Here is a 27893-nt window from a genome sequence, read left to right as displayed (position 1 = left end):
ACCTTCCCGAGTGCTTCAGAGTAGAACTGGGTATTTCTCTTCTCCAACTGGAAGGCTAGAGAAGTCTGGAGTTGGGTATTTCCCTTTCCTCAAGTTGTTCTGATAAAATCCACATTGGTTAGGCTCTGTAAAGTAGTCTCTCTTGAGGGCAAGAATTTGTTAAGGAGACTAGAACACTTTGGGTGTATTTCAAAGTGGTTACTTTCCCTCTCCCCTTGCCAGAAGCATAAGGGGTTTTTCTTCAGCCTTCACCCTGAGAACCTGGTGGGGATCCTGTAGGTAAAATTCACAAAAGTTTGGGGAGTTCCCCTAAGGCTGGGCCTTCAGGAGTTTTTATCTCTCAAGCTGCTCTGCACTCAGTCTCCAATAATTAGCCAGTTTCCCTTTAAGTATTTCTATCCCATGCTGGCTTCAGTGTGGTTTCTGTTCCGAGTAAGCTGTGATTCTCTGTATCTACCTATATGTGTCTCCGGTTTTTATGGCAATGGCTTGTCCTGTGACGTCGATTCTTTGATGGATCTAAGATGAGTTGTTGATTTTTAGTTTTTCAGCTTTTTTCTTATTGTGAAGATAAGAGAATGACTTCCAAGCTCTTTACATGTCAGACCAAAACCCAAAGTCAATTTAGTTTAATTTTTAAGATTTCTTAAGAGTTACTGCATTTTAAGAATTGTCTCTGCCCAATATATTTAAGGTGAAGTTTAAACATTTCTAAGTGTTTGCATTTTGTTTACTTAATTTTTATTTTAATTGTATTTTAATTATATTACGGTCAACTTGTCCTCTGTTTCTTATTTTTTTTAATTTGAATTTTCTTCGTAGTACATTATACAATGAATTCTATAACCTTTTTATAGATATTTAAAAACTATTTCTAACAATATGCTAAGTGTAGCATCAACATTGTTGATTACATTATTTAAATATTCTATGTCCATTGTATTTATTCAACGAATACTTGTGTGTGTTTTTTGGTCTATAAGAAAATGTTTTATTATTTTATCTGTAATAATTACAACTGTAATTTTAGATTCAGTGTACATTTGTTACATGAGTATATTGAGTGACACTGAGATTTGGGGTATGAATGATCCTGTCACTCAGATAATGAGGATAGTACCCAATAGGTTATTTTTCAGCACTTATCCCCTTTCTCCCTCCCCTCTTTTGGGGCCTCCAGTATCTATTGTTGCCATCTTTATGTCCATGTGCACCCAAGGCTTAACTCCCACTTGGAAGTGAGAATATGCAGTATTTGGTTTTCTGTTCCTGCATTAATTTGCTTAGTATGATGGCTTCCAGCTGCATCCATGTTGCTGCAAAAGGCATGATTTCATTCTTTTTCATGGCTACACAGTATTCCATGGAGCATATGTACCACATTTTCTTATCCAATCCACCACTGATAGGCATCTAGATTGATTCCATGTCTTTGCTAGCAAATATTTGTTGCACATCAATATGATTCAGGTGGCATGTTAGTTATCTGTGAAACAATGGTGAGCACAATAGAACAATCCTTGTCATTATGAGACTCATAATCTAGAGGTAAGATGCAGACAAGTAAACAGACAACTGTAATACAATGAAAAAAATGCTGTAATGAGGATCATACAGAGTACTATGTAAGAACATAGAAAGGGCAATATAACGCAGATGGGGAGTTAGGGAAGGCTTTCTAGGAAGAAGTTATGATCAAGCTGAGACCTAAAGGATAAATAGGAGCTAACCAAGTAAAGAATGAATAAAAAATGTTCCAAACATGTTTGAAGACCTGGATGTGATAGTTAGGAAACTGAAGTTCACTGTGGCTGGATTGTGAATGTGACTGGTGGATAGAGAGCAGGGACGCAAAAATAAGACTGGAAAGGACCCAAATCATGTGAAGCCTTTTGCTCATAGTAAGGAGTTTAGAATTTATCCTAAGGTAAGTGAGGAGGTATTGAAAGAATTTAAGCAAGTGAGTGATACAATATGAATTGTACTTTAGGAAGATTCTATACCTTCAAAATGGAGTATGAATTGGAATGTGGGAATATAAGAGTGTATTTAACCTTACATTATTACCACCCCGATTTCTATTTTTAATTAAATTTGAATTACCCGAGTATATTTGAATGCATTCACCTTTTAAAAATAATTAGGACCTAATTCTCACACCTTGTACAAAAATCCATGCAAAATAGATCATGGATTTAAATGTAAACTGTAAAACATTTTTGGAAGTAAACATAGGATAAAATCTTTGGGAACTACAGGTGGATAAAGAGTTCTTATGCCTGAGACCAAAAGCACAAATCTTTAAAAGAAAACAATTGCTAAATTAGACTTTATCAAAATGAAAAAAATGCACTGGGAAAAGATGTTAAGAGGATGAAAAAACAAGGTGCAGATTGGGGAAAAAAATGCTTGCAACTCACAACTGCAACAGAGAATATGTTTCCACAATATATATAAAGTGTGCTCAGAACTCAGCAGTAAAAAAAAAAAAAAAATCAAACAATCCAATTAGAAAATGGTCAAAAACATGAACAGACATTGAACTAAAGAAAACAAATAGGACAGACTAAGATGGTAGATTAGAAGCCGCTTCATTCAGTCCATGGCTTTCATGGAGAGGAATGAAAATGGTGAGTGAATTCTGCACCTTCAACTGAGGTATCCAGGTTCTCATACTGGGACCGACTAGGCAGATGACTTGACCCGTGGACAGCAAGGAAAGCAGGGTGGAGCGATGGCCTACCCGGGAGTGGTACAGAGCCAGGATAGCCCCACCCCCAGCCAAGGGAGGTGGTGAGTGATTGTGCAACCCTTCCTGAGAAACCACGCTTTTCCCACAGATCTTTGCAACCTGCAGATCAGGAAATCCCCTCGTGAACCCACACCACCAGGGCCTTGGGTCTGAAGCACAGGGTTGTATAGAGTCTCAGCAAAGTAGCTGATCAGGCACACATGGAGACACAGGAGCTTTGCATACTCCACCCCTGGAAATTCCAGTTGAGGTGGGATATCATTTGTACATTCCCCTAGGAAGGGGGTTGAATAAAGGGAGCCAACTGGCATTGTTCTATGGGCCCCACTTCCATGGCACCTCACAAGTTGCAACCCACTGGGTTAGAATTCCAGCTGGCCAGAGGCAGCAGGCTGGAGACTGCCTGAGATGGACTGAGTTCCTGGGGGGAGGGGCAGATGCCATCTCTGTGGTTCAAGTCAGCCGTTCTAGCCTGCTGGCTCCAGAGAGTCCAGGTGGTCCAGACCGGCAGGAGTTCTCCACAAGGAAGCACAGCTGCTGCTATGCCAGATCATGGCCAGACTGCTTCTTTAAGTGGAATCCCAACCCATCTCTCCTCACTGAGGTATGGGGGGAGGGACTCCCTGTGGGAATTTCAACAATTCTGGCCAGGGTTATATGGACATAACTCTGATCTCCCTGAGATGGAGCCCCCAGGGGGAGGGGCAACCACTGTCTCTGCAGTTCAGCTGACAGCATTTCCAGCCTGCTGGCTCTGGAGAGTCTGGGTGGTTTGGACAAGGTGGTGGGGTTCCCCCTAGTGCAGCACATTTGCTTAGTCAAAGGGCAGCCAGACTGCTTCTTTAAGTTGGCCCCTGATCCCATTCCTCCTGACTGGGTGAGACCTCCCAACAGGGGTCTCCAGACACCTCCTAGAGGAGTGTTCAGACCAGCATCAGATTGGTGACCACTGGGACGGAGCTTTCAGAAGAAGGAGCCAGCTGCCATCTTTTCTGTTTTGCAGCCTTCACTGGTGATATATCCAGGTGAGGGAGGGACCAAGGTGACTAGGGCCTGGAGTGGACCCCCAGCAAACTGCAGCAGTCTGTGGAAGAGTGGCCTGACTGTTAAAAGATAAACAAACAAACAGGAAGCAACAGCAACAACAACAACAAAAGACCCCACAAAAACCCGTATTCAAAGGTTAGCAACCTCAAGGATCAAAGATGAACCCACAAAGATGAGAAAGAATCAGTGCAAAAACACTGAAAACTCAAAATGCCACAGTGTCTCTTCTCCTCCAAATGACCACAGCACCTTTCCATCAAGGGCACAGAACTGGGCCAAGGCTGAGATGGCTAGATTGACAGAAGTGGGCTTCATAAGGTGAGTAATAATGTGTTGCAGGAAGTCAGGGACCCCGAATGGAGGGACCGGCTGGAGCCACAGCAGAAGAACATAAATTACAAAGATTTCATTTTAATATGGACATATATCAGTTCCCAAAATTAATACTTTTATAATTTCTTACACCTGTTTTACTTTAATCTCTTAATCTTGTTATCTTCACAAGCTGAGGATGTACATCACCTCAGGACCACTATTGTGTTAACTGTATTAATTGATTGTAAAACGTGTGTTTTAACAATATGAAATCAGTGCACCTTGAAAAAGAACAGAATAACAGCGATTTTAGGGAACAAGGGAAGACAACCATCTGACTGCCTGCAGGGTTGGGCAGAATAGAGCCATATTTTTCTTCTTGCAGAGAGCCTATAAATGGACGTGCAAGTAGGGAAGATATCACTAAATTATTTTCCTAGCAAGCAATATTAATAATTAAGACCCTGGGAAAGGAATGCATTCCTGCGGGGGAGGTCTATAAACAGCCACTCTGGGAGTGTCTGTCTTCTGTGGTTGAGATAAGGACTGAAATACGCCCTGGTCTCCTGCAGTATCCTCAGGCTTACTAGGGTGGGGAAAAACCCCACCCTAGTAAATTTGAGGTCAGACCGGTTCTCTCCTCTTGAACCCTGTTTTCTGTTGTTTAAGATATTTATCAAGACAATACATGCACAGCTGAACATAGACCCTTATCAGTAGTTCTGTTTTGCCTTTTGTCCTGTTTCCTTGGAAGGATGTGATCTTTGTTCTCTTTTTTGCCCTTTGAATCATATGATCTTTGTGACCTACTCACCATTCACACACCCCCTCCCCTTTTGAAACCCTTAATAAAAATCTGCTGGTTTTGCAGCTCAGGTGGGTATCACAGTCCTACCAATATGTGATGTCACTCCCGGAGGCCCAGCTGTAAAATTCTTCTCTTTGTACTCTTTCTTTTTATTTCTCAGCTGGCCAACACTTATGGAAAATAGAAAGAACCTACGTTGAAATATTGGGGGCAGGTTCCCCTGATAATAATGAACTTTGCTAAGCTAAAGGAACATGTTTTAACCCAGTGCAAAAAAAGCTAAGAATCATGAAAAAAATGATACAGGAACTGATAACCAGAATAGCCAGTTAAGAGAGGAACATAAATGACCCAATGGAGCCAAAAACCACAGCAGGAGAACATCACAAAGCAATCACAAGTATCAATGGCAGAATAGACCAAGTAAAGGAAAGACTCTCAGAGCTTGAAGGCTATTTTTCTGAAACAAGACAGGTGGACAAGAAAAGAGAAAAAGGAATGAAAGGGAACAAACAAAACCTCCAAGAACTATGGGATTATGTAAAAAGACTGAACCTACGACTGATTGGGGTACCTGAAAAATATGGGGAGAACAGAAACAAGTTGGAAAACATACTTCACAATATCATCCAGAAGAAATTCCCCAACCTAGCAAGACAGGCCAACATTCAAATTCAGGAAATCCAGAGAACCCTGGTAAGATGCTCCATGAGAAGATCAACCCCAAGACATATAATTGTCAGATTCTCCAAGGTCGAAATGAGAGAAAAAATGTAAAGGACAGCCAGAGAGAAAGGCCAGGTCACCTACAAAGGGAAGCTCATCAGACTAACAGCAGGCCTCTCAGCAGAAACCCTACAAGCCAGAAGAGATTGGGAGCCAGTATTCAACATTCTTAAAAAAAGAGTTTCCAACCCAGAACATCTGGCCAAACTGAGCTTCATAAGCAAAAGAGAAATAAGATCCTTTTCAGAAAAACAAATGCTGAGGGAATCTATCACCACCAGGCCTCCCTTGCAAGAGCTCCTGAAGGAAGCACTAAATATTGAAAGGAAAAATCTTTGCCAGCCACTACTAAGACACACTGAAGTACAGAGACCAGTGACACTATGAAGTAACCACATCAACAAGTCTGCAAAATAACCAGCTAGCATCATGATGACAGGATCAAATTTACACATAACAATATTAACCTTAAATGTAAATTAGCTAAATGCCCCAATTAAAAGACATCAAATGGCAAGCTGGATAAAGAGTGAAGACCCATCAGTATGCTATCTTCAAGAGACCCATCTCATGTGCAAAGACACATGTAGGCACAAAATAAAGGGATGGAGGAAAATTTACCAAGCAAATGGAAAGCAGAAAAAAGCAGGGGTCACAATTATGGTGTCTGACAAAACAGATTTTAGATCAACAAAGATCAAAAAAGACAAAAAAGGGCATTGCATAATGGTAGAGTTCAATTCAACAAGAAGAGCTAACTATCCTAAATATACATGTGCCCAATACAGAAGCACCCAGATTCATAAAGCAAGTTCTTAGAGACCTATAAAGAGACTAAGACTCCCACACAATAATACTAGGAGACTTTATCACTCCACTGTCAATATTAGACAGATCATTAAAATGGAAAATTAAGAAAGATATACAGGACCTGAACCCTGCTCTGAATCAAGCAGACCTGATAGATATCTACTGAACTCTCCACCCAAAAACAATAGAATATGCATTCCCTTCAATGCCACGTGGCACTTACTCTAAAATTGATCACATAATTGTAAGTAAAACACTCCTCAGCAAATGCACAAGAGCTGAAATCATAACAGTCTCTCAGACCACAGCACAATCAAATTGGACCTCAAGATTAAGAAACTCACTCAAAATCACACATCCACATGGAAATTGAACAACCTGCTCCTGAATGACTCCTGAGTAAATAATGAAATTAAGGTGGAAATCAAGATGTTCTTCGAAACTAATGAGAACAAAGAGGCAATGTGCCAGAATCCCTGGGACACAGCTAAAGCAGTGTTAAGAGGGATATTCATAGCATTAAATGCCCACATCAAAAAGCTAGAAAGATCTCAAATCAGCAAGCTAACATCACAACTAAAAGAATTAAAAGAACCCCAAAGCTAGCAGAAGACAAGAAATAACCAACATCAGAGCAGAACTGAAGGAGATACAGACACAAAAACCCTCCAAAAATCAACAAAACCAAGAGCTGTTTTTTTGAAAAAATTAATAAAATAGACTGCTAGCTAGACTAATAAAGAAGAAAAGAGAGAAGAATCAAATAGACACAATCAGAAATGGTAAGGGGGATATCACCGCTGACCCCACAGAAATACAAACAACCATTGGAGAATGCTATGAACACCTCTGTGCAAATAAACTAGAAAACCTAGAAGAAATGGATAAATCCCTGGACACATACACCCTCCCAAGTCTAAACCAGGAAGAAGCTGAATCCCTGATTAGACCAATAACAAGTTCTGAAATTGAGGCAGCATTAAATAGCCTGCCAATGAAAAAAAGCCCTGGACCAGATGGATTTACAGCTGAATTCTACCAGAGGTACAAAGAGGAGCTGGTACCATTTTCTTCTGAAACTATTCCAAACAATTGAAAAGGAGGGACTCCTCCCCAACTCATTTTATGAGGCCAGTATCATGCTGATAACCAAAACCTGGCAGAGATACAACAAAAAAAGAAAACTTCAGGCCAATATCCCTGATGAACCTCGATGCAAAAATCCTTAATAAAATCACAGACATGGCCTGAGACACAGCAAGCCTAACCAGTGTGTCAGAGATCTAGGGGAATTGGCTCCCCATGGCAGTACTCTGAATTAGTTCTGGGGATGTGCACATGGTCATGCCAAGTGTCCCTCCTCCAAGAGCTTCTGTTAGACTAGAGGTATAAATGATGCTGAATAAGGGCCCCTGGACTTAATACCAGATAAAGCATGGAGATACGTGGACAACCTGGGCATGTTACTTGTTCTTCCTGGGTCACAGTTTCTTTATGTTTGAAATAGGGATGGCAGCACCTGCTTTCTTAGTAACACTGTGAGGGTAAAATCTACGTATAAAAATGCCTTAGAAATGTAAAGACCTGAGAGTCTTTGAGCAAACCAGAAAGTTATCAAGAACTTTTCTTTTTGTGCAATTCAGTATATTTTGGGGGGTAAATTTTAAACACCAAATAATCCGCAACAAACGAATGTACACATAGTTCCTGAAATGAGGCAAATATACTCCTCCTGGAACATAAAACAATTAAAAATTCCAACAAATTTATCAAGTATGTAAATAAGTGTTGATAACTTGAAAAATAAAAAAGGAATAAAATCATGATACATCAACATGAATGAACCTTGAAAACATTATGCTAAGAAGCTAGACATAAACGGACAATTTTAAATAATTCCATTTATATATTTATATTATATTAAGAGATAGGAGGATCCGTTGTTCCAACCCAGGGAGAAAATGCGGCCTTTGACTGAAGAAGAGACCCGTGTCATGTTTGAGAAGATCGCGAAATACATCGGGGAGAATCTTCAGCTGCTAGTGGACCAGCCCGATGGCACCTACTGTTTCCATCTGCACAACGACCGGGTGTACTATGTGAGTGAAAAGATTATGAAGTTGGCCGCTAATATCTCTGGGGACAAGCTGGTGTCGCTGGGGTCCTGCTTTGGAAAAGTCACTAAGACCCACAAGTTTTGGTTGCACGTCACAGCCCTGGATTACCTTGCACCTTATGCCAAGTATAAAGTGTGGATAAAGCCTGGTGCAGAGCAGTCGTTCCTGTGTGGGAACCATGTGTTGAAATGTGGTCTGGGTCGAACCACTGAAAATACTTCTCAGTACCAGGGCGTGGTGGTGTACTCCATGGCAGACATCCCTTTGCGTTTTGGGGTGGCAGCAAAATCTACACAAGACTGCAGAAAAGTAGACCCCATGGCGATTGTGGTATTTCATCAGGCAGACATTGGGGAATATGTGCGGCATGAAGAGAGGTTGACTTAAAACGAAGTCATTGCAAGGACAGGCGGCTGTGTGGAAGGGCCAGCTTTGTTTCCTGTGTTTGTGTGGACTCCACCAGCATGTTGAATTTTGTCAACACTCTGACCTCTTCAGGGACTTCTTCTTTACTGTACTCTCTATCATTGACAAATGCAGGCTGGATTCTTATTGTATACAGAGATGGCTCAAAAATGGGGTTTCAGATCTTTGTGTTTGTGATGAAATAGAATACTCTGTTTCATATTTGAATCAGAGGGCTTCTTGTTCTGAGAAATAGGTTCAAAATCATTGGAACTAGGAACAAGAATAGCTTATTGTTATCTGTGATAACACTTTTTTTTCTAAACTCATGATAAGAACACAGGGATTGTCTTTTTTATTAATATGCAAGTTAGTCATTTCCATAACAGAATAATAAACCACATGTGGGGTTTTAAAAATGAAATTTGTCTAAAATAATAAGAGCAATTCAGCTATTTTTCTATACAGTAATTGGTGTGTGGTATGGAAGAAAAACAGATTCAAACCCCACTTCTGCCATCTACCAGCTATATGGCCTTGAGTGAGTCATTCAGCTTTAATAAAGTTCACTTTCTTCTCTTTAAAAAGACATGAAACTTAAAAAAGTAGCTTTGGCCATCTACCTGAGAATTAGAAATTCTGATTTTTGGAATTAGAAATCATGATTGTAGGCTGGGCACAGTGACTCACGCCTGTAATCCCAGCACTTTGGGAGGCCAAGGCAGGTAGATCACTTGAGGTCAGGAGTTTGAGACCAGCCTGGCCAACATGGTGAAACCCCATCTCTACTAAAAATAAAAAAATTAGCCAGGTGTGGTGGCACATGGCTGTGGTCCTAGTTACTTGGGAGGCTGAGGCAGGAGAATGGCTTGAACCAGGGAAGCAGAGGTTGCAGTGAGCCAAGATCGTGCCATTGCAATATAGCCTGGGCGAAAGAGTGAGACTCCGTCTCAAAAATAAATAAATAAATTTTTACAAGCTGTTTTCTCAGTATTTTTCTTGGATGAGATGATCCTAGGCTGATTGTACAGTGTACAGTGCCTGGGGAATGATAGGTGTGGAATAAATGGTAAGAATTATTTTTATATTATGTATATTATGTATTCCTGTTATTAAGTGTAGAGTTTTATGAGGAGTATAATTTGATTATATTACCTTCTTTTTTACAAGCTGTTTTCTCAGTATTTTTCTTGGATGAGATGATCCTAGGCTAGAATGTTTTTTTCATCACTATGATTTTATAAAACATAATTTTTTCTATGAACCTTTACTTACTTGACTGGATTGGACTAAAAGCACTGATCAGAGACTGCGACATAAAAATTCAGGCCCTTTGTCCTTCCCCGTGCCTCCCAAAGTTATTTTAAGATTGTTAGAATATTTCTTTAATAACATTTTGTAGACAAAAAATTTAAAGACTACCTGTATATTTAATGAATTTAATATATTTAATGAATATACTGCTTATTTTAAGTTCCAAACGTGAAGTCTTTAAGAATAAAACATTACCAACTCCTGCTTTTATAAGAAAAAAAAAGAGATAAATGTATTTTCATATCCCAGTTTTATCCTCATCTATTCATAAAAGTCAGGCTGCCCAAAGGAAGCATGCAACACTGCAAGGAATGCAATTTAGTGTGGCTGGGCAACTTTGGCCAGAGGGGGTGCAGAAGGGAGAAAGAAGACGGAAGACAGTCTAAGACTCAAGGCATCTTGCAACTCTGAGACTTCAGAGGTGAGGCCACCTATGAACTGGGTGGATGTTTGGGAAAACATGTAATTCAAGGCAGTTCTAAAACCCTGTGGGTTTTGTGTGGATTCTGAGGTAATCCTACAGTAGGAAGTCCAGCCAAATGGTGAGAATAAGCAAGAGTCTTGGAGAAAAAGGAACAGAATGAAGGCAATGTCCTACCATAATGCATGCTCTTGCAAGGACAGACAGACACCGTGATCTCCTCAGGATCTTCTGAGGCAGTTTGTGTGTAAGGAGGCAAGTTGCCACCAAAATGGGAAAGAAGTGGTTAAACAGCAACAATAGGGCTCCTGCTTCCTGGAGCTATTGGGTGACATTTCCCTGCAACAATCCTAGAATCTTAAAGTGTGGTGTCGGTTTCACTTAGGATTCCAAATGGGAAGTGACTTTTCCTGGCAAACGCAGTTTAAAGTGTTTCTTTCAGTGTCATGCTGTACAGAAAAATACTAGTCCCACAGAGAAAATTAGTCACAAAAACAGAAGGAAAAAAATACAACATGAATGCAGACCCAGGACACTAAAGTCGAAGAGACAGAACCACAGCCTCACACAACCATTGCTCACATTATGTAGAGCATTACTGGAAGGAAACAAAGTCTTCAACAGAAACCTGCTGCACCACTCTTAGCAAACTCCTTTGTTTGGCCTGGGGCCACTTTATCTGTGTATTGTTTTGTAGCAGATTTTCCAGGTAATGCTTAGATTTTTCATGCTCCCCCAGTTCATTGGATTGGGCTTCAGGGGCTCTTTCTGGTGTGTGTCTGATTCAAATTGTATTTTAGGAATACTTAGAATTGAGGAAGAATAGGATGTTAAGCTACTGAGTGCAAAGCCTCTTTACTAACTTCCAATAATATCTGAACTCATGTCTAAAAACATAGAAGCATCTTTCAGTTCCTAGTCTCATTTTCCCACCATCCAAATGTTCTTTAGGGAGAATAGAGCTCCTATGCAAGGAATTGCTCTAGAGAAAACCATCTTTCTTCAAGTTTGAGAAACTTATCCCAGACCAACTTTCATTACCCAAATTTTGTTTAAATTAAAAATAGGCAACTAGAGGGGGTCAGCTAGTTGATGTTCCATAGACTCTTTCCTTGAAGCAGGGGTAAAGATCTTTGATTTATTTCTTAATTGTTTCTGTCATTTAAGGGTGCATCAGAGACCCTGTTGTAATATTAAGTTATATCACTATTGAGGAGCCCATAAGGCTGGGACTGATACAAGGATCATCATGAAGAGCAGCTATTGAGAGCTACTGACAACTTCTTAGAGGTGTGGCTGAAAGCAACTAGCAAGAATAAGAGACAAAATCTTGTGTTGAGGGAAGTCACCTGTGAGGGCGGCAGCTAGATATTGAGGCTTGGGAGACCTTATTGTTCTAAGATACCTGGCCTTGTCTTCCAAACAAAAATCATCCTTGACATGCAGAAAAACTACTGATTTCTCAACAGATTTATAATGGAACAGATATAATGATGTGACCTAGAGCAATTTCTTTAACCTCATACAGAATCAAATTCCCCATCTGAACATAAACGTATTTACCTCATAGGTTTATTGTGAAACTTAAAATAAAATATATAATTTACCTTGCATAATGCTTAGCATATAGTAAGCACCAAATATACATTAGTTATTAATATTGTTATTTTCATGAGCAAACTTAGTAGGGATAAAAGCTCAGAAACACTGGGTAGGAGCTTGAGCTAGCCATAGAGACCTTGAATTGTAACCTGGCCTTCAGATTCCTCATCAGAAGGGTGGGACCAGGAATAAGAGCGTTACACTTGGCACAAGTCCAAACTGCATGACTGCACAAACACTGTAACTGCTCTGTATTCAGACACATTTGAAAGGATTTTTCCAGCATAAATTTCTAAATGTGCTGCTTGTTTTGTAATTCAATCTAGGGCAGCAGCAGCAGTGCTATCATTATTTACATTTCTACCTTTTGGTCTTGGATCCAAGATATTTGCAGCAGTATGAATTGGCTCATAAGAAAATTCTTCTCTTTTCTTTAAAAAGTTTCATGTTACTTTCTTTTATACCTGTAAGCAAGTAATTATTAATAATCTTTTACATTGATTTGTTTCTGAGACATTTGGTCAGAAATAATTTGCAGAAATAAATTGATTCAGATACTGTAGCTAATTTAACATTAATTTTTTCCTATTTATTTGATTTTTAGAAATTATTCCAGTAGAGGAGAACCTCATTAGCAACATATTAGCTTTCTAATATTGTTAATACAATTTTTTCATTTTAATGAACAAAAGGCAATAAAAAGACCTTGTAAACAATTAGAAAATCATCTTGCCCTCAATTAAATTTTCTATTCTCCAAGATTTGAATCTTCAACAGTAACCTAAATAGCTGTTAACCCTCTATTTATGAATGTAAAGGGGAGAAAACATTTTGTTTATGTCAAGTCTTAAGATTGTTTCAATAGTGACCAGTTCCTTTTCACTCTTTCCTTTATCTTGGTTGTGTTTGAGTCGTTAAGTTGTAAGTTCTCGGACATTAATAACTGCACATTCTGGAAGGACTTTCTTTAAATCTTTTATTGTCTCCTCTTGGCTCCAAACTGTGGATCTGGGACCACGTACAACTCCAAGTAAACTTTTAGCCTTCAAATGACCTCAGTATTACATCCTTCCTGAAGTATTGCAGAATTTTTCTCTAAATTAAAGGAGAATCACAGGACGTCACACTTAATGACTCCTGATTCAAAGTTAATTTTCCTTCCTTTGATGCCTACATCTACTTCAGCACCTAATTATATAATTCTGCTTTGGAAGGGACCCTAGAGCTTAATCTAATTTTCAACTAACTGCAGGATTCATTATTAGAGAACCAATGATAGTTTGTAAATCAGTCTTTGAGCATTTACCTAATAAAACTATTCCATCAGTAGTTAGAAACGTATTTCTTAAAATGAGCTAAGACCCACCTCCTTAAAACTTCCTTTGAGCAAAGGTTCATGGCCCCACATAAGAAGAGATTTTCCTATTTTCATTTAAAGTATCATCTTATTAAATTATCTCTAAATGGATCAAATATAGCATATTTTAACAGGAAGTATTCCTAGTGGTTCTATCTCCATTAATACATACTCCAAAATATTGCCCACTCTTTTAAGCTACCAGCCCTGATGCAGTATCCCAAATATCAGTGCCAAAACCAGAAGTGCATTCTCCTATTACATTAGTAATAATTGTACAGTATGGTGGCAGGAAATGCACTTTCAGTTCACTGGCTATAGCTATTAAACTATGCGGAAATGACTGCCTGGAAGGCAGCCAGGTCCCTTGGCTTTAAGGCCAGCTCTGAGGAAGACAAAGGTAATACAAGAAGGGAAACTATGCCACCTGACCAAAAGCATTATTGAGACACTCTAAAGCAGTGCTTCTCAACTCTTTGTGGTGAACTTTTTTTTTTTTTAAATTTCCAATCGGCCATGGACTTTTGTAAAATAGAAAATTATGCACTTGGATAAACCAGCAATGTGAAATGCTCTAAAAATTTCTAAATACTTACCATTTGTATACTTGATCAGTATAACTATATACTTTCATGATTTATATACTTATTATACTTATCTCATAAGCGACTGGTAACAGTTTTGGAACTGGTATGTGGAATACATGCTGGATAGCACTGCTCCAGAAAGGGAGAAAGGATGAGAATTACATTTGCCATCCTATTCTTTTAGTATGGTTCAAGTGACATGCTAGAAAGGAACTATTCCTGCTGCTGGTAAGTACCAGAGATGTGTGTATGTTAAATATAAGATTGGTGGCCATGCTTAACAAGATAGTAAACACTTGGCTATAAAGATAGTATCAATGAAAACAATTGCCATTTATAAACCATGTTTAAAGTAGTTTAATGATGAAATCTTGGTTAATCATATGAATATGGGGAAAAGTATGTTTGCCCAGAAGTAGGTTGTATCAAAAAGCATTTTCTCACAGTTACGTAATTACCAAGAATAGAGTTTAGGGAGTGACACTGCCAAGCAGGCAAAAGAGAAGACTTCCAAAAGAGAAATTTTGCCAGTAGAAACCTGGAATAACCCCAAGGTCAGAGGTAGTAAGGAGAGAAAGGGAGTTGACAATAGGATGATACGTGGTATATTTCATTAAAGAAATGAGGAATAGTTACATGAATTCTTCCTCTATCAGTGATGTTTGCTCCAGGATGAAGACTTCTGAAGGAATAATTGTGACACTGAAGGCTATCATATTGGGAATCAGGGCCAAAGAACAGGGCAATACCTCATGGAATGTCTGACTACTACATGGAATCAGAAGACAAGCTAACCATCCACCATGAAGGGGAAATACTGGCTTTTCTCTCTTCCCATGTACAATAAACCAGAGATATGGCAATCAGATTCTGCATTAATTGTCAAGGGAACAAGGATTTTTCACATGTACAGAAAATATGAATTCCAGCTAAAAACACTTTTTAATCCAGGTCTTCATATGTAAATATAAACAGGCAACTGAGAATCATCAAATTGAGTGAAAACCAAAAACATTAGAGCCACCAGACTCAACCAACACAATAACTAATGTTTAAAGAAACAGTATGTGGAGAAAACAGAAGTGAACTACAAATGTGGATAAATAGGATTTAGAGAAAAATTTTTCACACTCAGTCACACAATACCCAATACATCATTAAATACCTTGGATCCATAAAATAAAAATAAGCTTTTACAAAAAAGAAAGTAATCAGAGTTCCTAGCTATAAGCAATATAATCCACTTGGGCTTGTCTAAAACTAAACAAATATCTAACGAGTGGTAACTATGTGTTGGTTATTCTTTTAGGCACTGGGAATACAGCAGTGAGTAAAATAGACATTCCCTGTCCTTAAAGAGCTTATATTCCAGTCAGAGGCTAGAGATTATAAGGAAATAAACATATAATTCAGGTAGTAATGGCAAGCAGAGTAAGGGAGACAGCAAGCGACGGGGTGTGTGTAAGTGTGTCTGTGTATGCATGTATGTATTATAGATAGAGTGGTAAGAGAAGGCCTCTCTGATAAAGTAACATTTGAACTAGGAATCAAAGGAAGTGATGAGGTGAATCAAGAGCAAGAGAAAAAATATTCTGAGCAAAAGGAACACAAAATAAAAAAGATTTGAGGTGGAAGTATCTGGGAGTTTTGACTAATAGCAAGGACACCAGTTTGGCTTCAGTGGGCTGTGTGAGAAAGAGTGATAGAAATTTAGGTGAAGGCAATAAGAATAGGCCAAATTATATAGGACCTTGTAGACTATTGTATTTTGGCTTTCACTATGAGATGTATGAAAAGCCATTGTAGAATTATGAGGAAAAGACTGTGATAATTTACTTACACTTTAACAGTATAACTCTAGTAGCTATATAGATAATAGGCTAGAGGTGGCAAGGGTAAAAGCAGGGACATCAGTTAGCAGGCTATTACAATGATATAGGAATGTGATGATTGTGGCTTGGATCAGGGTATTAGCAGTGGGGATGGGAATATATGGTCAGACTCTGGATATATTTTTTAAAATATGGACAGTATTTCCTGATGGATTGAATTTGGAATATAAGAGAAGGACAGAATGACTCCAAGATTTTTTCCTGGGGAACTAGAATAACTAAGGTACTATTTATTATAATGGAGAAAATTATAGGAGAATCAGTTAATTTTTGTTGGAGAATGAAGAGCTATAGTTTTGGACATGTTAACTAGGAGATGTATATTAAACATTCAATTGGAGATTTTGAATACCCAGTGGGATACATTTTTCTGGAGTTCAGGGGAGGCATCGAGTCTATAGATATTAATTTGAGAGTTCTCTTTATATAGAAGGCATTTAAAGTCATGAGACTGCATGAGGTCAGCTAAGGAATGAATGTAGATAAAGAAGAGAAGAGGACCAAGGATTGAGTCTTACATTACTTCAGTATTTTACAGTTGGGAATTAAAATATCACCAGAATACATATACACCATAGAATACTACACAGTCATAAAAAAGAGTGAAATCATGTCCTTTGCAGCAACATGGATGCAGCTAGAGGCCATTATCCCAAGTGAACTAATGCAGGAACAGAAAACAAAATACTATATGTTCTCACTTATAAGTGGAAGCTAAACATTGGGTACACACAAACATAAAGATGGCAACAATAGGCACTACAGACTACAGCGCAGGGAAGGGAGGAGTGCAATGGTTGAAAAACTAACTATTGGGTACTATGCTCATTACCTGGGTGATGGGATCAGTTGTACCCCAAACCTCAGCATCACACAATATACTCATGTAACAAACCTGCACATATACCCTCTGAACCTAAAAGTTGAAATCATTTTAAAAAAAGAATTTACAAATATCACCAGAGGAAATTGAGATGAAATAAATAGTGAGATAGGAGAAGTATGAAGAGGCTACCTGAAAGCCAAGTAAAGAAAGTGCTTCAAGAAGGAGAGAATAATCAACCATGTAAATGATACCAACAGGTTAAGTAAGATGTAGACTGATAATTAACCTTTGAATTTAGCAATATGGAGATCAATGGTAATATCAACAAGGGTAGCTTGTAAAACAATGTCATCAGTTAAGAGTGAGAATGGAGTACTCGATATGGGAGGTTTAAGGAGAGAGTAGATGGTATAAAATAGACAGCTAGTGGGTTATAAAAATGTCACAGCATTGCCAAGCTCTAAAAGCTCACTTGAGGTTAATGGTCATGAATGAAGGAGCATAATATTAAATGTTAAATTAAATATTAAATTAATAAATAATATTAAATATTAAATGAATAACAAACCAGTTAACATGGAAACAGAAAAGGTGGAAAGTGTGAGGGCGAACATAAGTCATATTCCTACATTGTAGTTTCAACACAGAAGTTTTGAGTTTTGACTTCTACACTTAAGAGGTAAATACTATAATGTAAGAATTTTTTCCAAATATAGAAAGGCTATACATGATATGTTGGTCAGACATAAATATGACAAATGTTTACTATATCGATTTTTTAAATTAAAAATACAATTGCCAGGACTGGCGCAGTGGCTCACGCCTGTAATCCCAGCACTTTGGGAGGCCGAGACGGGCGGATCACGAGGTCAGGAGATCAAGACCATCCTGGCTAACACGGTGTAATCCCGTCTCTACTAAAAGATACAAAAAACGAGCCGGGCGTGGTGGCGGCGCCTGTGGTCCCAGCTCCTCGGGAGGCTGAGGCAGGAGAATGGCGGGAACCCGGGAGGCGGAGCTTGCAGTGAGCCGAGATCGCGCCGCTCACTCCAGACTGGGCCACAGAGCCAGACTCCGTCTCGAAATAATAATAATATAATAATAATAGTAAGAATGACATATGCCTAGACAGATTCTGGTAAAAATTTTAAACTCTAAAGTCAAAGTGAATATCTTCTTCCAAGCACCTTGGTGTAGCACATAAGCTACATATCCCTATGGGGTAGCTCTACTGGATCGCTAACTCACCTGTTCACCAAAATTAACTGAAATGGATCAAAGAGCTATCAAAAAATATGAAATCATCAAAAGATAAGAACTACTACTAAAAAAAAAAAAAAGCATGAGAATTAGCCGGGCGAGGTGGTAGGCACCTGTAATCCCAGCTATTCGGGAGGCTGAGGCAGGAGAATCGCTTGAATCTGGGAGGCGGAGCTTGCAGTGAGCCCAGATCACGCCACTGCACTCCAGACTGGGCGACGGAAAAAAAAAAGCACGAGGAGATAAGGCACAAAACCTAGATGCTATAATTCCATATGGAAAAGATGATCTATGAGTTTGACTGCGTAACAATTTAAAACATTTGCAAAGCATGGAGTATTATAAGTTAATTAAAAAGACCAATGGCAAAGTGATAAGAAAGTAATGTTTATGCTAGAGGTTTAATGCCTTGATGTTTATATATTACTATTGATATTTAATTGTACCTATTAAGTTCTTACAGATCCATAATAAGAAAAATTCAATAGAAAAAATGGACAAAGAACAAGAAAATAGTTCTCAAAATGAAACATATAAATAGCCAATATTTATATTTAAAAGTATTGAATCTCACTCAAATTTTTTAAAACTCAAGATATCAGTTTTTACTTCTCAGATAGAAAAAGGTTGAGAAATTTGATAATATACTTGGTTGCCAAGAGTGTGAGAAAATGAGCATTCTCCTAAACTCCTGGAGTAAATTGGCGTAAGCTTTTTGGAAAGCAATTTGGCAATATTAATCAAAATTTCAAAACATGTATTTGTCCCAGCATTTTTACTTTAGAAATTTGTGCTATAGATACATTAGCACAAATATCCAAAATACATGTAAAACATATTTATTGCAGCATTTTTGTAATACCAAAAGTCTGAAAACAATCTAAATGTTTATTAGTTAGAAACTGGTACTTCTGGAAAAGAGAAGAGTCAAATATAACAGGAGTCTGTTTGCATGAGGACTAAACAGTCTCCCAATTGTATTCTTTAAAAAACAGTTTTATGGAAATGTAATTCACATGCAATAAGTCACCCATGTAATGTGCACAATTTAATAGTTTTTAGTATATTATCAACATTGTGCAACTATCACCACTAATACCATAATATTTTCATCAACCCAAAAAGAAACCTGTACCAATTAGAAGTCACTCGCAATTTCTCCTTTCCCTCAGCCCCTGAAACCACAAATTGACTTTTCCTTATGGATTTGCATTTTCTGGATATTTCACATAAATTGAATATTATAATATGTGACCTTTTGTGTCTGGTTTCTTTCATTTATTGTGATGTTTTCAAGGTTCATTCATATTGTAGGATGTATCAGTGATTCATTCTTTTTGAATCTAGAAAATATTCCATTGTATGGATAGGTCACGTTTTGTTTAGCCAGTACTGCGAACAATCTTTCAACAATTATTCTTAATAATCCTATTGAACATTCATATACATGTTTTTGTATAGACACATGTTTTCAACTTTTTTGGTCATGTATCTAGGGATGGAATTACTAGATCATATGATAACTTCATGTTTAACATTTCAAGAAAATTCCAAACTGTCTCCCAAAGTGGCTGCACTACTCACAAAGTGCTGGGAGATTTACAATCTCACCAGCAATGTATGAGGCTTCCAGTTTCTTCACATCCTCACTACCACGTGTGATTGTCTGTTGTTTTGATTTTGGCCATTCTAGTGGGTGTTAGGTTGTATCTAATTTTGTTTCTGCTTTGCATTCACCTAATGACTGATGTTATTGAGCATGTTTTCATACACATATTGGCCATTTGTGTGTCTTTGAAGAGATGTCTATTCAAATCCTTTGCCCATTTTTCGATTTGGTTCTTTGTTTTTGTTGTTGAGTTGAAGATCTTTATCTATTGTGGATACAAATTCCTTATCAGATATATGACTGGCAAACATTTTCTCCTATTCTGTGGGCTGCATTTTCACATTATTGATTATATTTTTGGCAGGAAAAAAAGGTTTTGATTTTGAAGAAACGTAATTTATCTATTTCTTCTTTTGTCACTTGTGCTTTTCTTGTTGCATCTAGGAATACTTTGCCTAATCGAAGGTCACAAATATTTACTCCTATGTTTTATTCTAAGAGTTTTGTAGTTTTGGCTCATGCATTTATGTCTATGATTTTGAGTTAATTTTTTGTACAGCATATGATTTGAAGTAGGAGTCCGACTTCAATATTTTGCATGTGGCTATTCAGTTGTTCCAGCACCATTTGTTGAAAAGACTATTCTTCTTCTTAATTGCATTTTCAGGTTGTTCATGGCTAGTATATAGATATACAACTACTTTTGTATATTGAACTTGTGTGTGTGTGTCTGTGTGTGTGTATTTTAAATAGAGAATTTGCTCTGGAAGTTTGTTACAAATAGATATATACATAATTGCAAAAATAATTTTGTGTGCATACACACACACGCGTGCACATGCACGTGCACGTGCGCGCGCGCGCGCACACACACACACACACACACCCTGCAGGCTGTTGGGTAACAGCAGTGGAAAAAATTAGTCATTTGTTGAGTAGTAATCCATTGTATCAATATAACCACTCTACCATTTGCCCCTATAACAGTGCAGAATTTGCAATATATCTACAAAAAATGTAAAAATTGTTTGAGTCCTGGTGAACTCACATAGTCTAAATGGAGAGCAATGAGATTACTAGTGCCTAAATCTCAGAATTCTAATTCAAAACTTGCAGTAAAAAGTGAAAGTGAACACATCCCAGTTTAATCTTTTACCCCAATGTCTTTAAATTTCTTCACATTTTACTTTATTAAAACCAAAGTTAATCTTCTTTATCAGCTCAGAGCTATTTTAGATGCTTCCCAATCTTCAATCTTCCTTCCCCTGTAACTACTCCCTCTTTATTTAGAAGGCATACAATAGACATTAACCCTAATGTAGAGAAGTAGTGTGGCATGGGAGTTGAGGGTATGGGCTCTGGAGTTAAACTGCTTGGGTTCAAATCTCATTTACGCTATATATTTGCTGTTTTGCCTAAAACATACCTTTACCTCTCTTGGCCTCAGCTGCCCCATTCTAAAATGTGAGTTATTTTAGCACCTTCCTTAGGGGATTTTTGTGAGAATATGTATATAAAATTCCTGAAACAATACACTGTAAATGCTCAATAAATGCAAGGACATCATTAATATTACATGTCAACCTGTTGGCATATAAGGAGATCTGTCTCCAGCCTGGGAAGATTTTAAAATAAGCAAACAAAACATCTTATTTTTAGCCTTTGGGCATCTGCATTTTCTTAACTTGTTGGAGAGAGTGTTCCTAAGGGATTCCCTTTTTAAAGGTTGGGGGCATGAAGAGGAAAGTGCCAGAGGGAGATAGTGAAAGACTCCAAGAAAGCAGAGAAGACGAATGGAAAAGAGAAGAACGTCAGAAGGAGGAGAAACCAAAGAGGCCAGGGAGAGGAAAGTAGGTGGCTGGGGCGAGAGAGTATAACAAGGATAAAGTTCATGAAGGTAGGATGGTTGGGGGAGACCTTGTAATACAGAGCTAAGAGCTGTATTGAAGTTTAACAGAAAAGAAACTCTTGTTTGAAAGGAAGAGATTGGCTATATTTAGTACCGGGTAGGATGTCAGTTCTGAAAATAAACTGCTCCCAGAACTGAAAGCAATCCTCTGCACTGTTGTCACCTGCAGCATGCTGGCCTTCCTTATAGAGGAGAGTGGAACATGGTCATATCAGCTACCTCAGAGTTTCTGACATTCACAAGGACTTGCCCCACTTTATCTCCTTGTCCCATTCCTAAGTTTTAAAACTTCTTATTAATGAGAAAATAAGTTATACAGCTGAGAAAATTGAAGTATATGTTGGTGTGTATGTGGAGCAGGGAAGTATCCTGCTAACTTAATACCAGAATCTAAATACCATGTAGCCAGATGCTTGATGCAATATTCACCGCATCCATGGTACACATCTGGCATACCACTGTAGACATAGGGACCTAGTCAGAAGTATGACAGGCCATATATAAAGATATATTTGAAGCATCTGATAAGTGTCATAGAGGTAAGTTCTCTGTGGAGATGTCATGCTTGTGTGACTTAGGGAACTCACATAGGGCATGCAGACAGGCACAGGTTAGGATACATTAGGAAAAGACAGAGAATTCATGATTTGAGCCATCAAAAACAGAATGCATGTGGAGGAGGATGGAAATGAGGAGAAAGTTTTCCTCTTCCAATAGGAATAAATATACTTGTATTCATAAGTACAATGCCATCTACTGCTCCTTTACAAGACAAAGAGACTTACAGGTACATTTAGATATACACACACACAAATACAAACAACATATATTGTGTTGGGAAAATATAGATGATGCCTTTCACTGAATGAGAAAAAAAACTAGAAAATGGGTATTTTGATGGAACAAAATATAACCAGAATTTTAACTTCTAACTTTAATTCATCACTTCCACTATTACCATTCTCTCATCTAGACAGTTGCAATAGCTCCCTAATTGTTTTCCTGCTTCCAACATAAACCCCTCTTCTGAATATATATTCTACAGGGCAGCCAGAGAGATCTTTTTAAAATCGTAAGTCATATTCATCATTCCTCTGCACAAAACCCTACAATATCTTCTCAGCCCACCCTGAGTAAAATGCAAAATATTAACATGGTCTGCAAGACTCCACGTGATATAGCGCTCTGCTACCTCTCTGGTTTCATTTGCTACCAATCTTCCCTCACCCTTTCCACTCTAGGCATAGGCATGCTGATCTCTTTGCTTCTCCTAGAACACATCAAGCACATTCTGACCTCAGGGATTTGCATTTACTGTTTCCTCTCTATGGGAAAAGCCTTCCCCATATAGCTGGATGGCTTGCTCCCTCACTGTGACACTCACCTCAATGTCACTTAGTGAGAGAGACTTTTCATAACCATCGTATATAAAATAATGAGTACAGCTGCTTGATAGGTAGTTGGATATGTGGGTCTAGAGTTCAACTAGAGGTCTGAGCTAGAGTATGTAGCTTGATAAAGTTCCTATGTAATTCTGATGTGCAGCCCTGCCTGAGAATCACACTCTAAAAAGAAGCACGCACCTCCACCAAATTTAGTAGTGATCTCCAATTGCCAAATCTAGTAGATACTTTATATATCTCATATGACCACTCTCTTGGAATTAATAGTTAATCATTCTTAACTTCAAATATTCTACTTCCTTGGCTTCCAGGTACCACACACATGATTCTCCTGCCAGCTTTCTTCCTGTTCCTTCTCAGTATATTTTATGGGCTTTTTTCCTGCCAACTCCTTAAATATAGGTGCTCTCCAAAGTTTCAACCTCTACCTTTCTATCACTGTAACATTTTACACACTCTCTCTGGCTAGGGTCATCCATTCACATGGCTTAAATATGTACCCTACTGATGTCCATATTTCTATTCCTCATCCAGATCCTCTTCTAAGCTCAGAACCCATGTATAATATTACCTATATTACCATCTAGACATTACATGGGCACCTGAAACCCAATGTACCCAAAGCTTTCTTATATTTCCTCCATATCTCAGTTAATGGAACTACTAACACCCCACATAAGTCATTAGATCTTGTTTATTCTGCCTTCTACCAATCATCAACTTTTCTTCATCCACACAGTCCCTACAATGATTCAGTCCACAGTCATCTCTGACTTGATTTATTGACAGATTCTATTGCAGTTTATATGTTATATAACTGTATTTCTCTTCAGTATTAGGCCATTTTGGCTAGCCCATCATTATTTAACCCCTCTGCTCTTCTGTCCTTTTGTTTTAGCAGACTGTGAGTAATAAGAGGATAAAACTATTCATTTATACATTCAACCAATATGTATTGATAACCTACTACATGGCATACCGTGTCATATTCATTTCCGTATCTCACATATCAAGTATATTGCCTTACCTTAAGTATGTACTGCATATATGTTTGTTTTATATTCAAACTTACTGTGTCACAGATAAGGAAAATAGGGCCTAGAGATGAAGAATGACTTGCCAAAGCCACACAGCAGGTAGGTCCAGTTTTCTCCACACAGAAGCACTTTGTCCCTCCCTCACACACTTCCATTATTGGTAATATTGCTCCTAAACTATTTGTCAGCTTCTGTGACAAGAAAATAGTTATCTCCACCCCCATAGGCTTTTCAGTTAAGAATCTATGTTCCCTTGGCATTGCTTACAATTCTGGTGTCACCACTGCTGAATCAGGATGTCCACAGATCAGCTTTTTATCTGGCACTTCTAAAGAGCTCCTGCTGACTTCAATAGAATATGGATAGAGCTGGCCTCCTATAGGAACTTTCAGGCTCTCGAATGGATTTGGGATGTGTCCTGGGAGAAAGAGAATGAGGAAAGACTTTCAGAATTTGTGTGGAAGCCTGTGTTTTATAAAACAAAACAAGAGAAAATGAGTTATAAGAGAGAATTGATTGGATTAATGGATGAAGTTCCTGATAATGATTACTTTTAACACTATATTGGACTGTCACATAAAGTTGGTTCTTTATGTCTATTTCCACTTGCTACAATTTAGTAAAATCCTTAATAAGTTCAGTACATTCTAGGAATATAAATAAATCATGCAATGTGTAACCTTCTAGAGAAAATGTCTGCTTCTAGTTTGCTCAAGCAGAGTGTAGGGGACCCTCTTAGAATGGTTTAGAAATATGTCATTTTGACATCTTTATATCTTTGTGCATGCCATTTCTCTGCTGTCAATGGACCTTATTAATTCTTTTTTTTCTTTTTTTGAGTCTTACTCTGTCACCCAGGTTGGAGCGCAGTGGCACAATCTCACTGCAGTCTCCGCCTGCCGAGTAGCTGGGATTACAGGCGCCCACCACCACGCCCGGCTAATTTGTGTATTTTTAGTAGAGACTGGGTTTTGCCATGTTGGCCAGGCTGCTCAAACTCCTGACCTCAAGTGATCCACCCGCCTCAACCTCCCAAAATGCTGGGATTACAGGCATGAACCACCACACCTGGCCAAATTTATATTTAAATATCACTTTTTCTTGTAAGCATTTTATAACCTCCTCAATACTGGATTAGGTATATTTCCTCTCTGCTCCTTTCCAAAACACTTGTCACCTTTTATTACATTTGTCTATTGGCTAGCTTTCCTACTAAATTATGAGATTTGACATTTTACCCCACCACCAAAACCATTTTCAATAAGTCACCAATAGCCCTTTGGGGCTAAATTCATTGAATACTTTAAATTACTTATCCTAATTTCTCTTCACCATTAGCCCATTTTGACTACCCCATCTTTATTGAAACTCTCTCTACTCTTCTGTGACAATGTGCTATCCTGATTCCTTTCTAACATCTGCTTACTCCTTCTCTTGTTTCTTCACTGATTCCTCTTAATTTCAACTTTCATTTTAGATTCAAGGGGTACTTGTGCAAGTTTGTTACATTGGCATATTGCGTGATGCTGAGGTTTGGGGTATGATTGATCCTGTCACCTAGGTAGTGAGCATAGTGCCCAATAGGTAGTTTTTCAGCCCTTGTCCTCCTATCTGTCTCCTCTCTTTTGGAGTCCCTAGTGTCTATTGTTCCCATCTTTCTGTCCACCAAATGTTTATTCCCACTTATAAGTGAGAACATGAGGTATATGGTTCTGTGTTACTGATTTAATTTGCTCAGGATAATGGCTTCCAGCTGCATCCATGTTGCTGCCCAAAAAAAACAAAACAAAAAAAAAACAGATTTTGTTCTTTTTCATGGCTGCATAGTATTCCATGGTGTATATGTGCCTTATTTTATTTATCCAGTCTACCACTAATAGGCACCTAGGTTGATTCCATGTCTTTGCTATTGTGAATAGTACTCTGATGAACAGGCACATGCATGTGTCTTTTTGGTAGAACAATTTATTTCCCTTTGGTTATATACTCAATAGTGGGATTGCTGGGTTGAATGGTAGTTCTATTTTAAGCTTTTTGAGAAATCTCCAGAGTGCTTTCTACAGTGGTTGAACTAATTTACATTCTCAATAACAGTGCATAAGTGTTCCCTTTTCTCTGTAGTCTTGCCAGCACCTGTTTTTTTTTTTTTTTTTTTTTGACTTTTTAATAGTAGCCATTCTGACTGGTGTGAGATGGTATCTCATTGTGGTTTTGATTTACATTCTTCTGATGATTAGTGATATGGAGCATTTTTTCATATGTTTGTTGGCTATATGATTCTTCTTTATCCTTTTGTTCTCTAACTGTTCCATATGGTAACACAGTCCTTTTCATTCTCCCTTTCCTCTACCTCAGCAATTTCATCCATTTTCAAAACTCCAATGATCTCTTTCATGTTAACAAGCCTTAAAGTTCCTCAAGTTCCTCTCCTGTCTTATCACTCAAACTCTAGTACCATATCTCTAACTTTGTACCAAATATTCCTACTTGAAAATGTCTCATCTTTACCTCAAATTCAACACTTCTGACGAATAACTCAAAGATCTCATTATATTCCCTATTTATGGTATAGTGAAAGGAATACTAGACCAAGTGTCAGGAGACTTGGATTCTACTCCTGGCTCTGCCACTAACTTGGTATTTCCTGGTTTTTCTCAACAAGTGTTTATCTTATGAAAATCACAGTAAACAGTACCTTGAAGGGGTCATATACAAATCTTTAAGTAACTAATTGTAGTTGGAAAGATAAGACATATACATAAGTTACTACAGTACAAATTAGAAAGTGATAAATACCATAAGAGAAGTATAACTACATTGTCATGAGAGTTCAGAGGTATTTCTGGATGATGAGACAATGAATTATATTGTAGAGAAAATAGTATTTGATGTAGTCTTTGGACTATTTGGAGGCAGAAACAATAATACCTGATTCATTTATGAGTGGAGGCTAACAGAGAGAAAGGTTAAATAGATGCTAAAGTTTCAAACTTGTGTAACTAAAGCATTTGTGATGTCATCTCAAATAAAAGAGAAATCAGGATAAGCAGGTAGCTTGTGGTTTTGAATACAATTTTATAATTGAGGTTGGTCTCACACCAGTCAGAATGGCTATTATTAAGAAGTCAAAAATCAACAGATGTTAGCAAGGCTGCAGATAAAAGAGTATACTTATACACTGTCAGTGGAAATATAAATATTAATTAGTTCAACCACTGTAGAAAGCAGTTTGGCGGTTTCTGAAAAAAAACTTAAAACAGAACCACCATTCAACCCAGCAATCCTATTATTGGGTATATATCCAAAGGAAAATAAATCATTCTACCAGAAAGACACATGCACTCATATGTTCTTTGTAGCACTATTCACAATGGCAAAGACATGGAATCAATCAACCTGGGTGCCCATCAGCAGTGGATTGGATAAAGAAAATATGGTACACCATGGACTACTATGCAACCACAAAAAAAAAAAAGAACAAAATCATGTTCTTTGCTGCAACATGGATGCAGCTGGAGGCCATTTTCCTAAGTGAAATAATACAGGAACAACAAAAAAACCCCTCATGTTCTCACTTATAAGTGGGATCTTAACATTGGGTACTCATGGACACAAAGATTGCAACAGCAGACAATGGGAACTGCTAGAGGAGGGAGGGAGGGAAAGGATAAAGGGTTGAAAAACTAACTATTGGAT

The 27893-nt window shown here is 38.0% G+C and overlaps 1 protein-coding gene and 1 pseudogene across 2 annotated transcripts in view; both read left to right on the top strand.

Moving 5' to 3' along the window:
• LOC105467976 (sprouty RTK signaling antagonist 3) overlaps positions 1-27893 on the top strand; it is a 128298-nt gene that overhangs the window by 85800 nt on the left and 14605 nt on the right. The gene's annotated exons all lie outside the window — the stretch shown is intronic.
• LOC139360799 (60S ribosome subunit biogenesis protein NIP7 homolog pseudogene) lies at positions 870-27893 on the top strand (annotated as a pseudogene).

Source organism: Macaca nemestrina, chromosome X (genome assembly GCF_043159975.1).
Source record: "Macaca nemestrina isolate mMacNem1 chromosome X, mMacNem.hap1, whole genome shotgun sequence".
In the NCBI taxonomy this organism is placed as follows: Eukaryota; Metazoa; Chordata; class Mammalia; order Primates; family Cercopithecidae; genus Macaca; species Macaca nemestrina.
The sequence above is the reverse complement of the archived record's forward strand: the minus strand, read 5'-3'. Positions and strand labels throughout refer to the sequence as shown.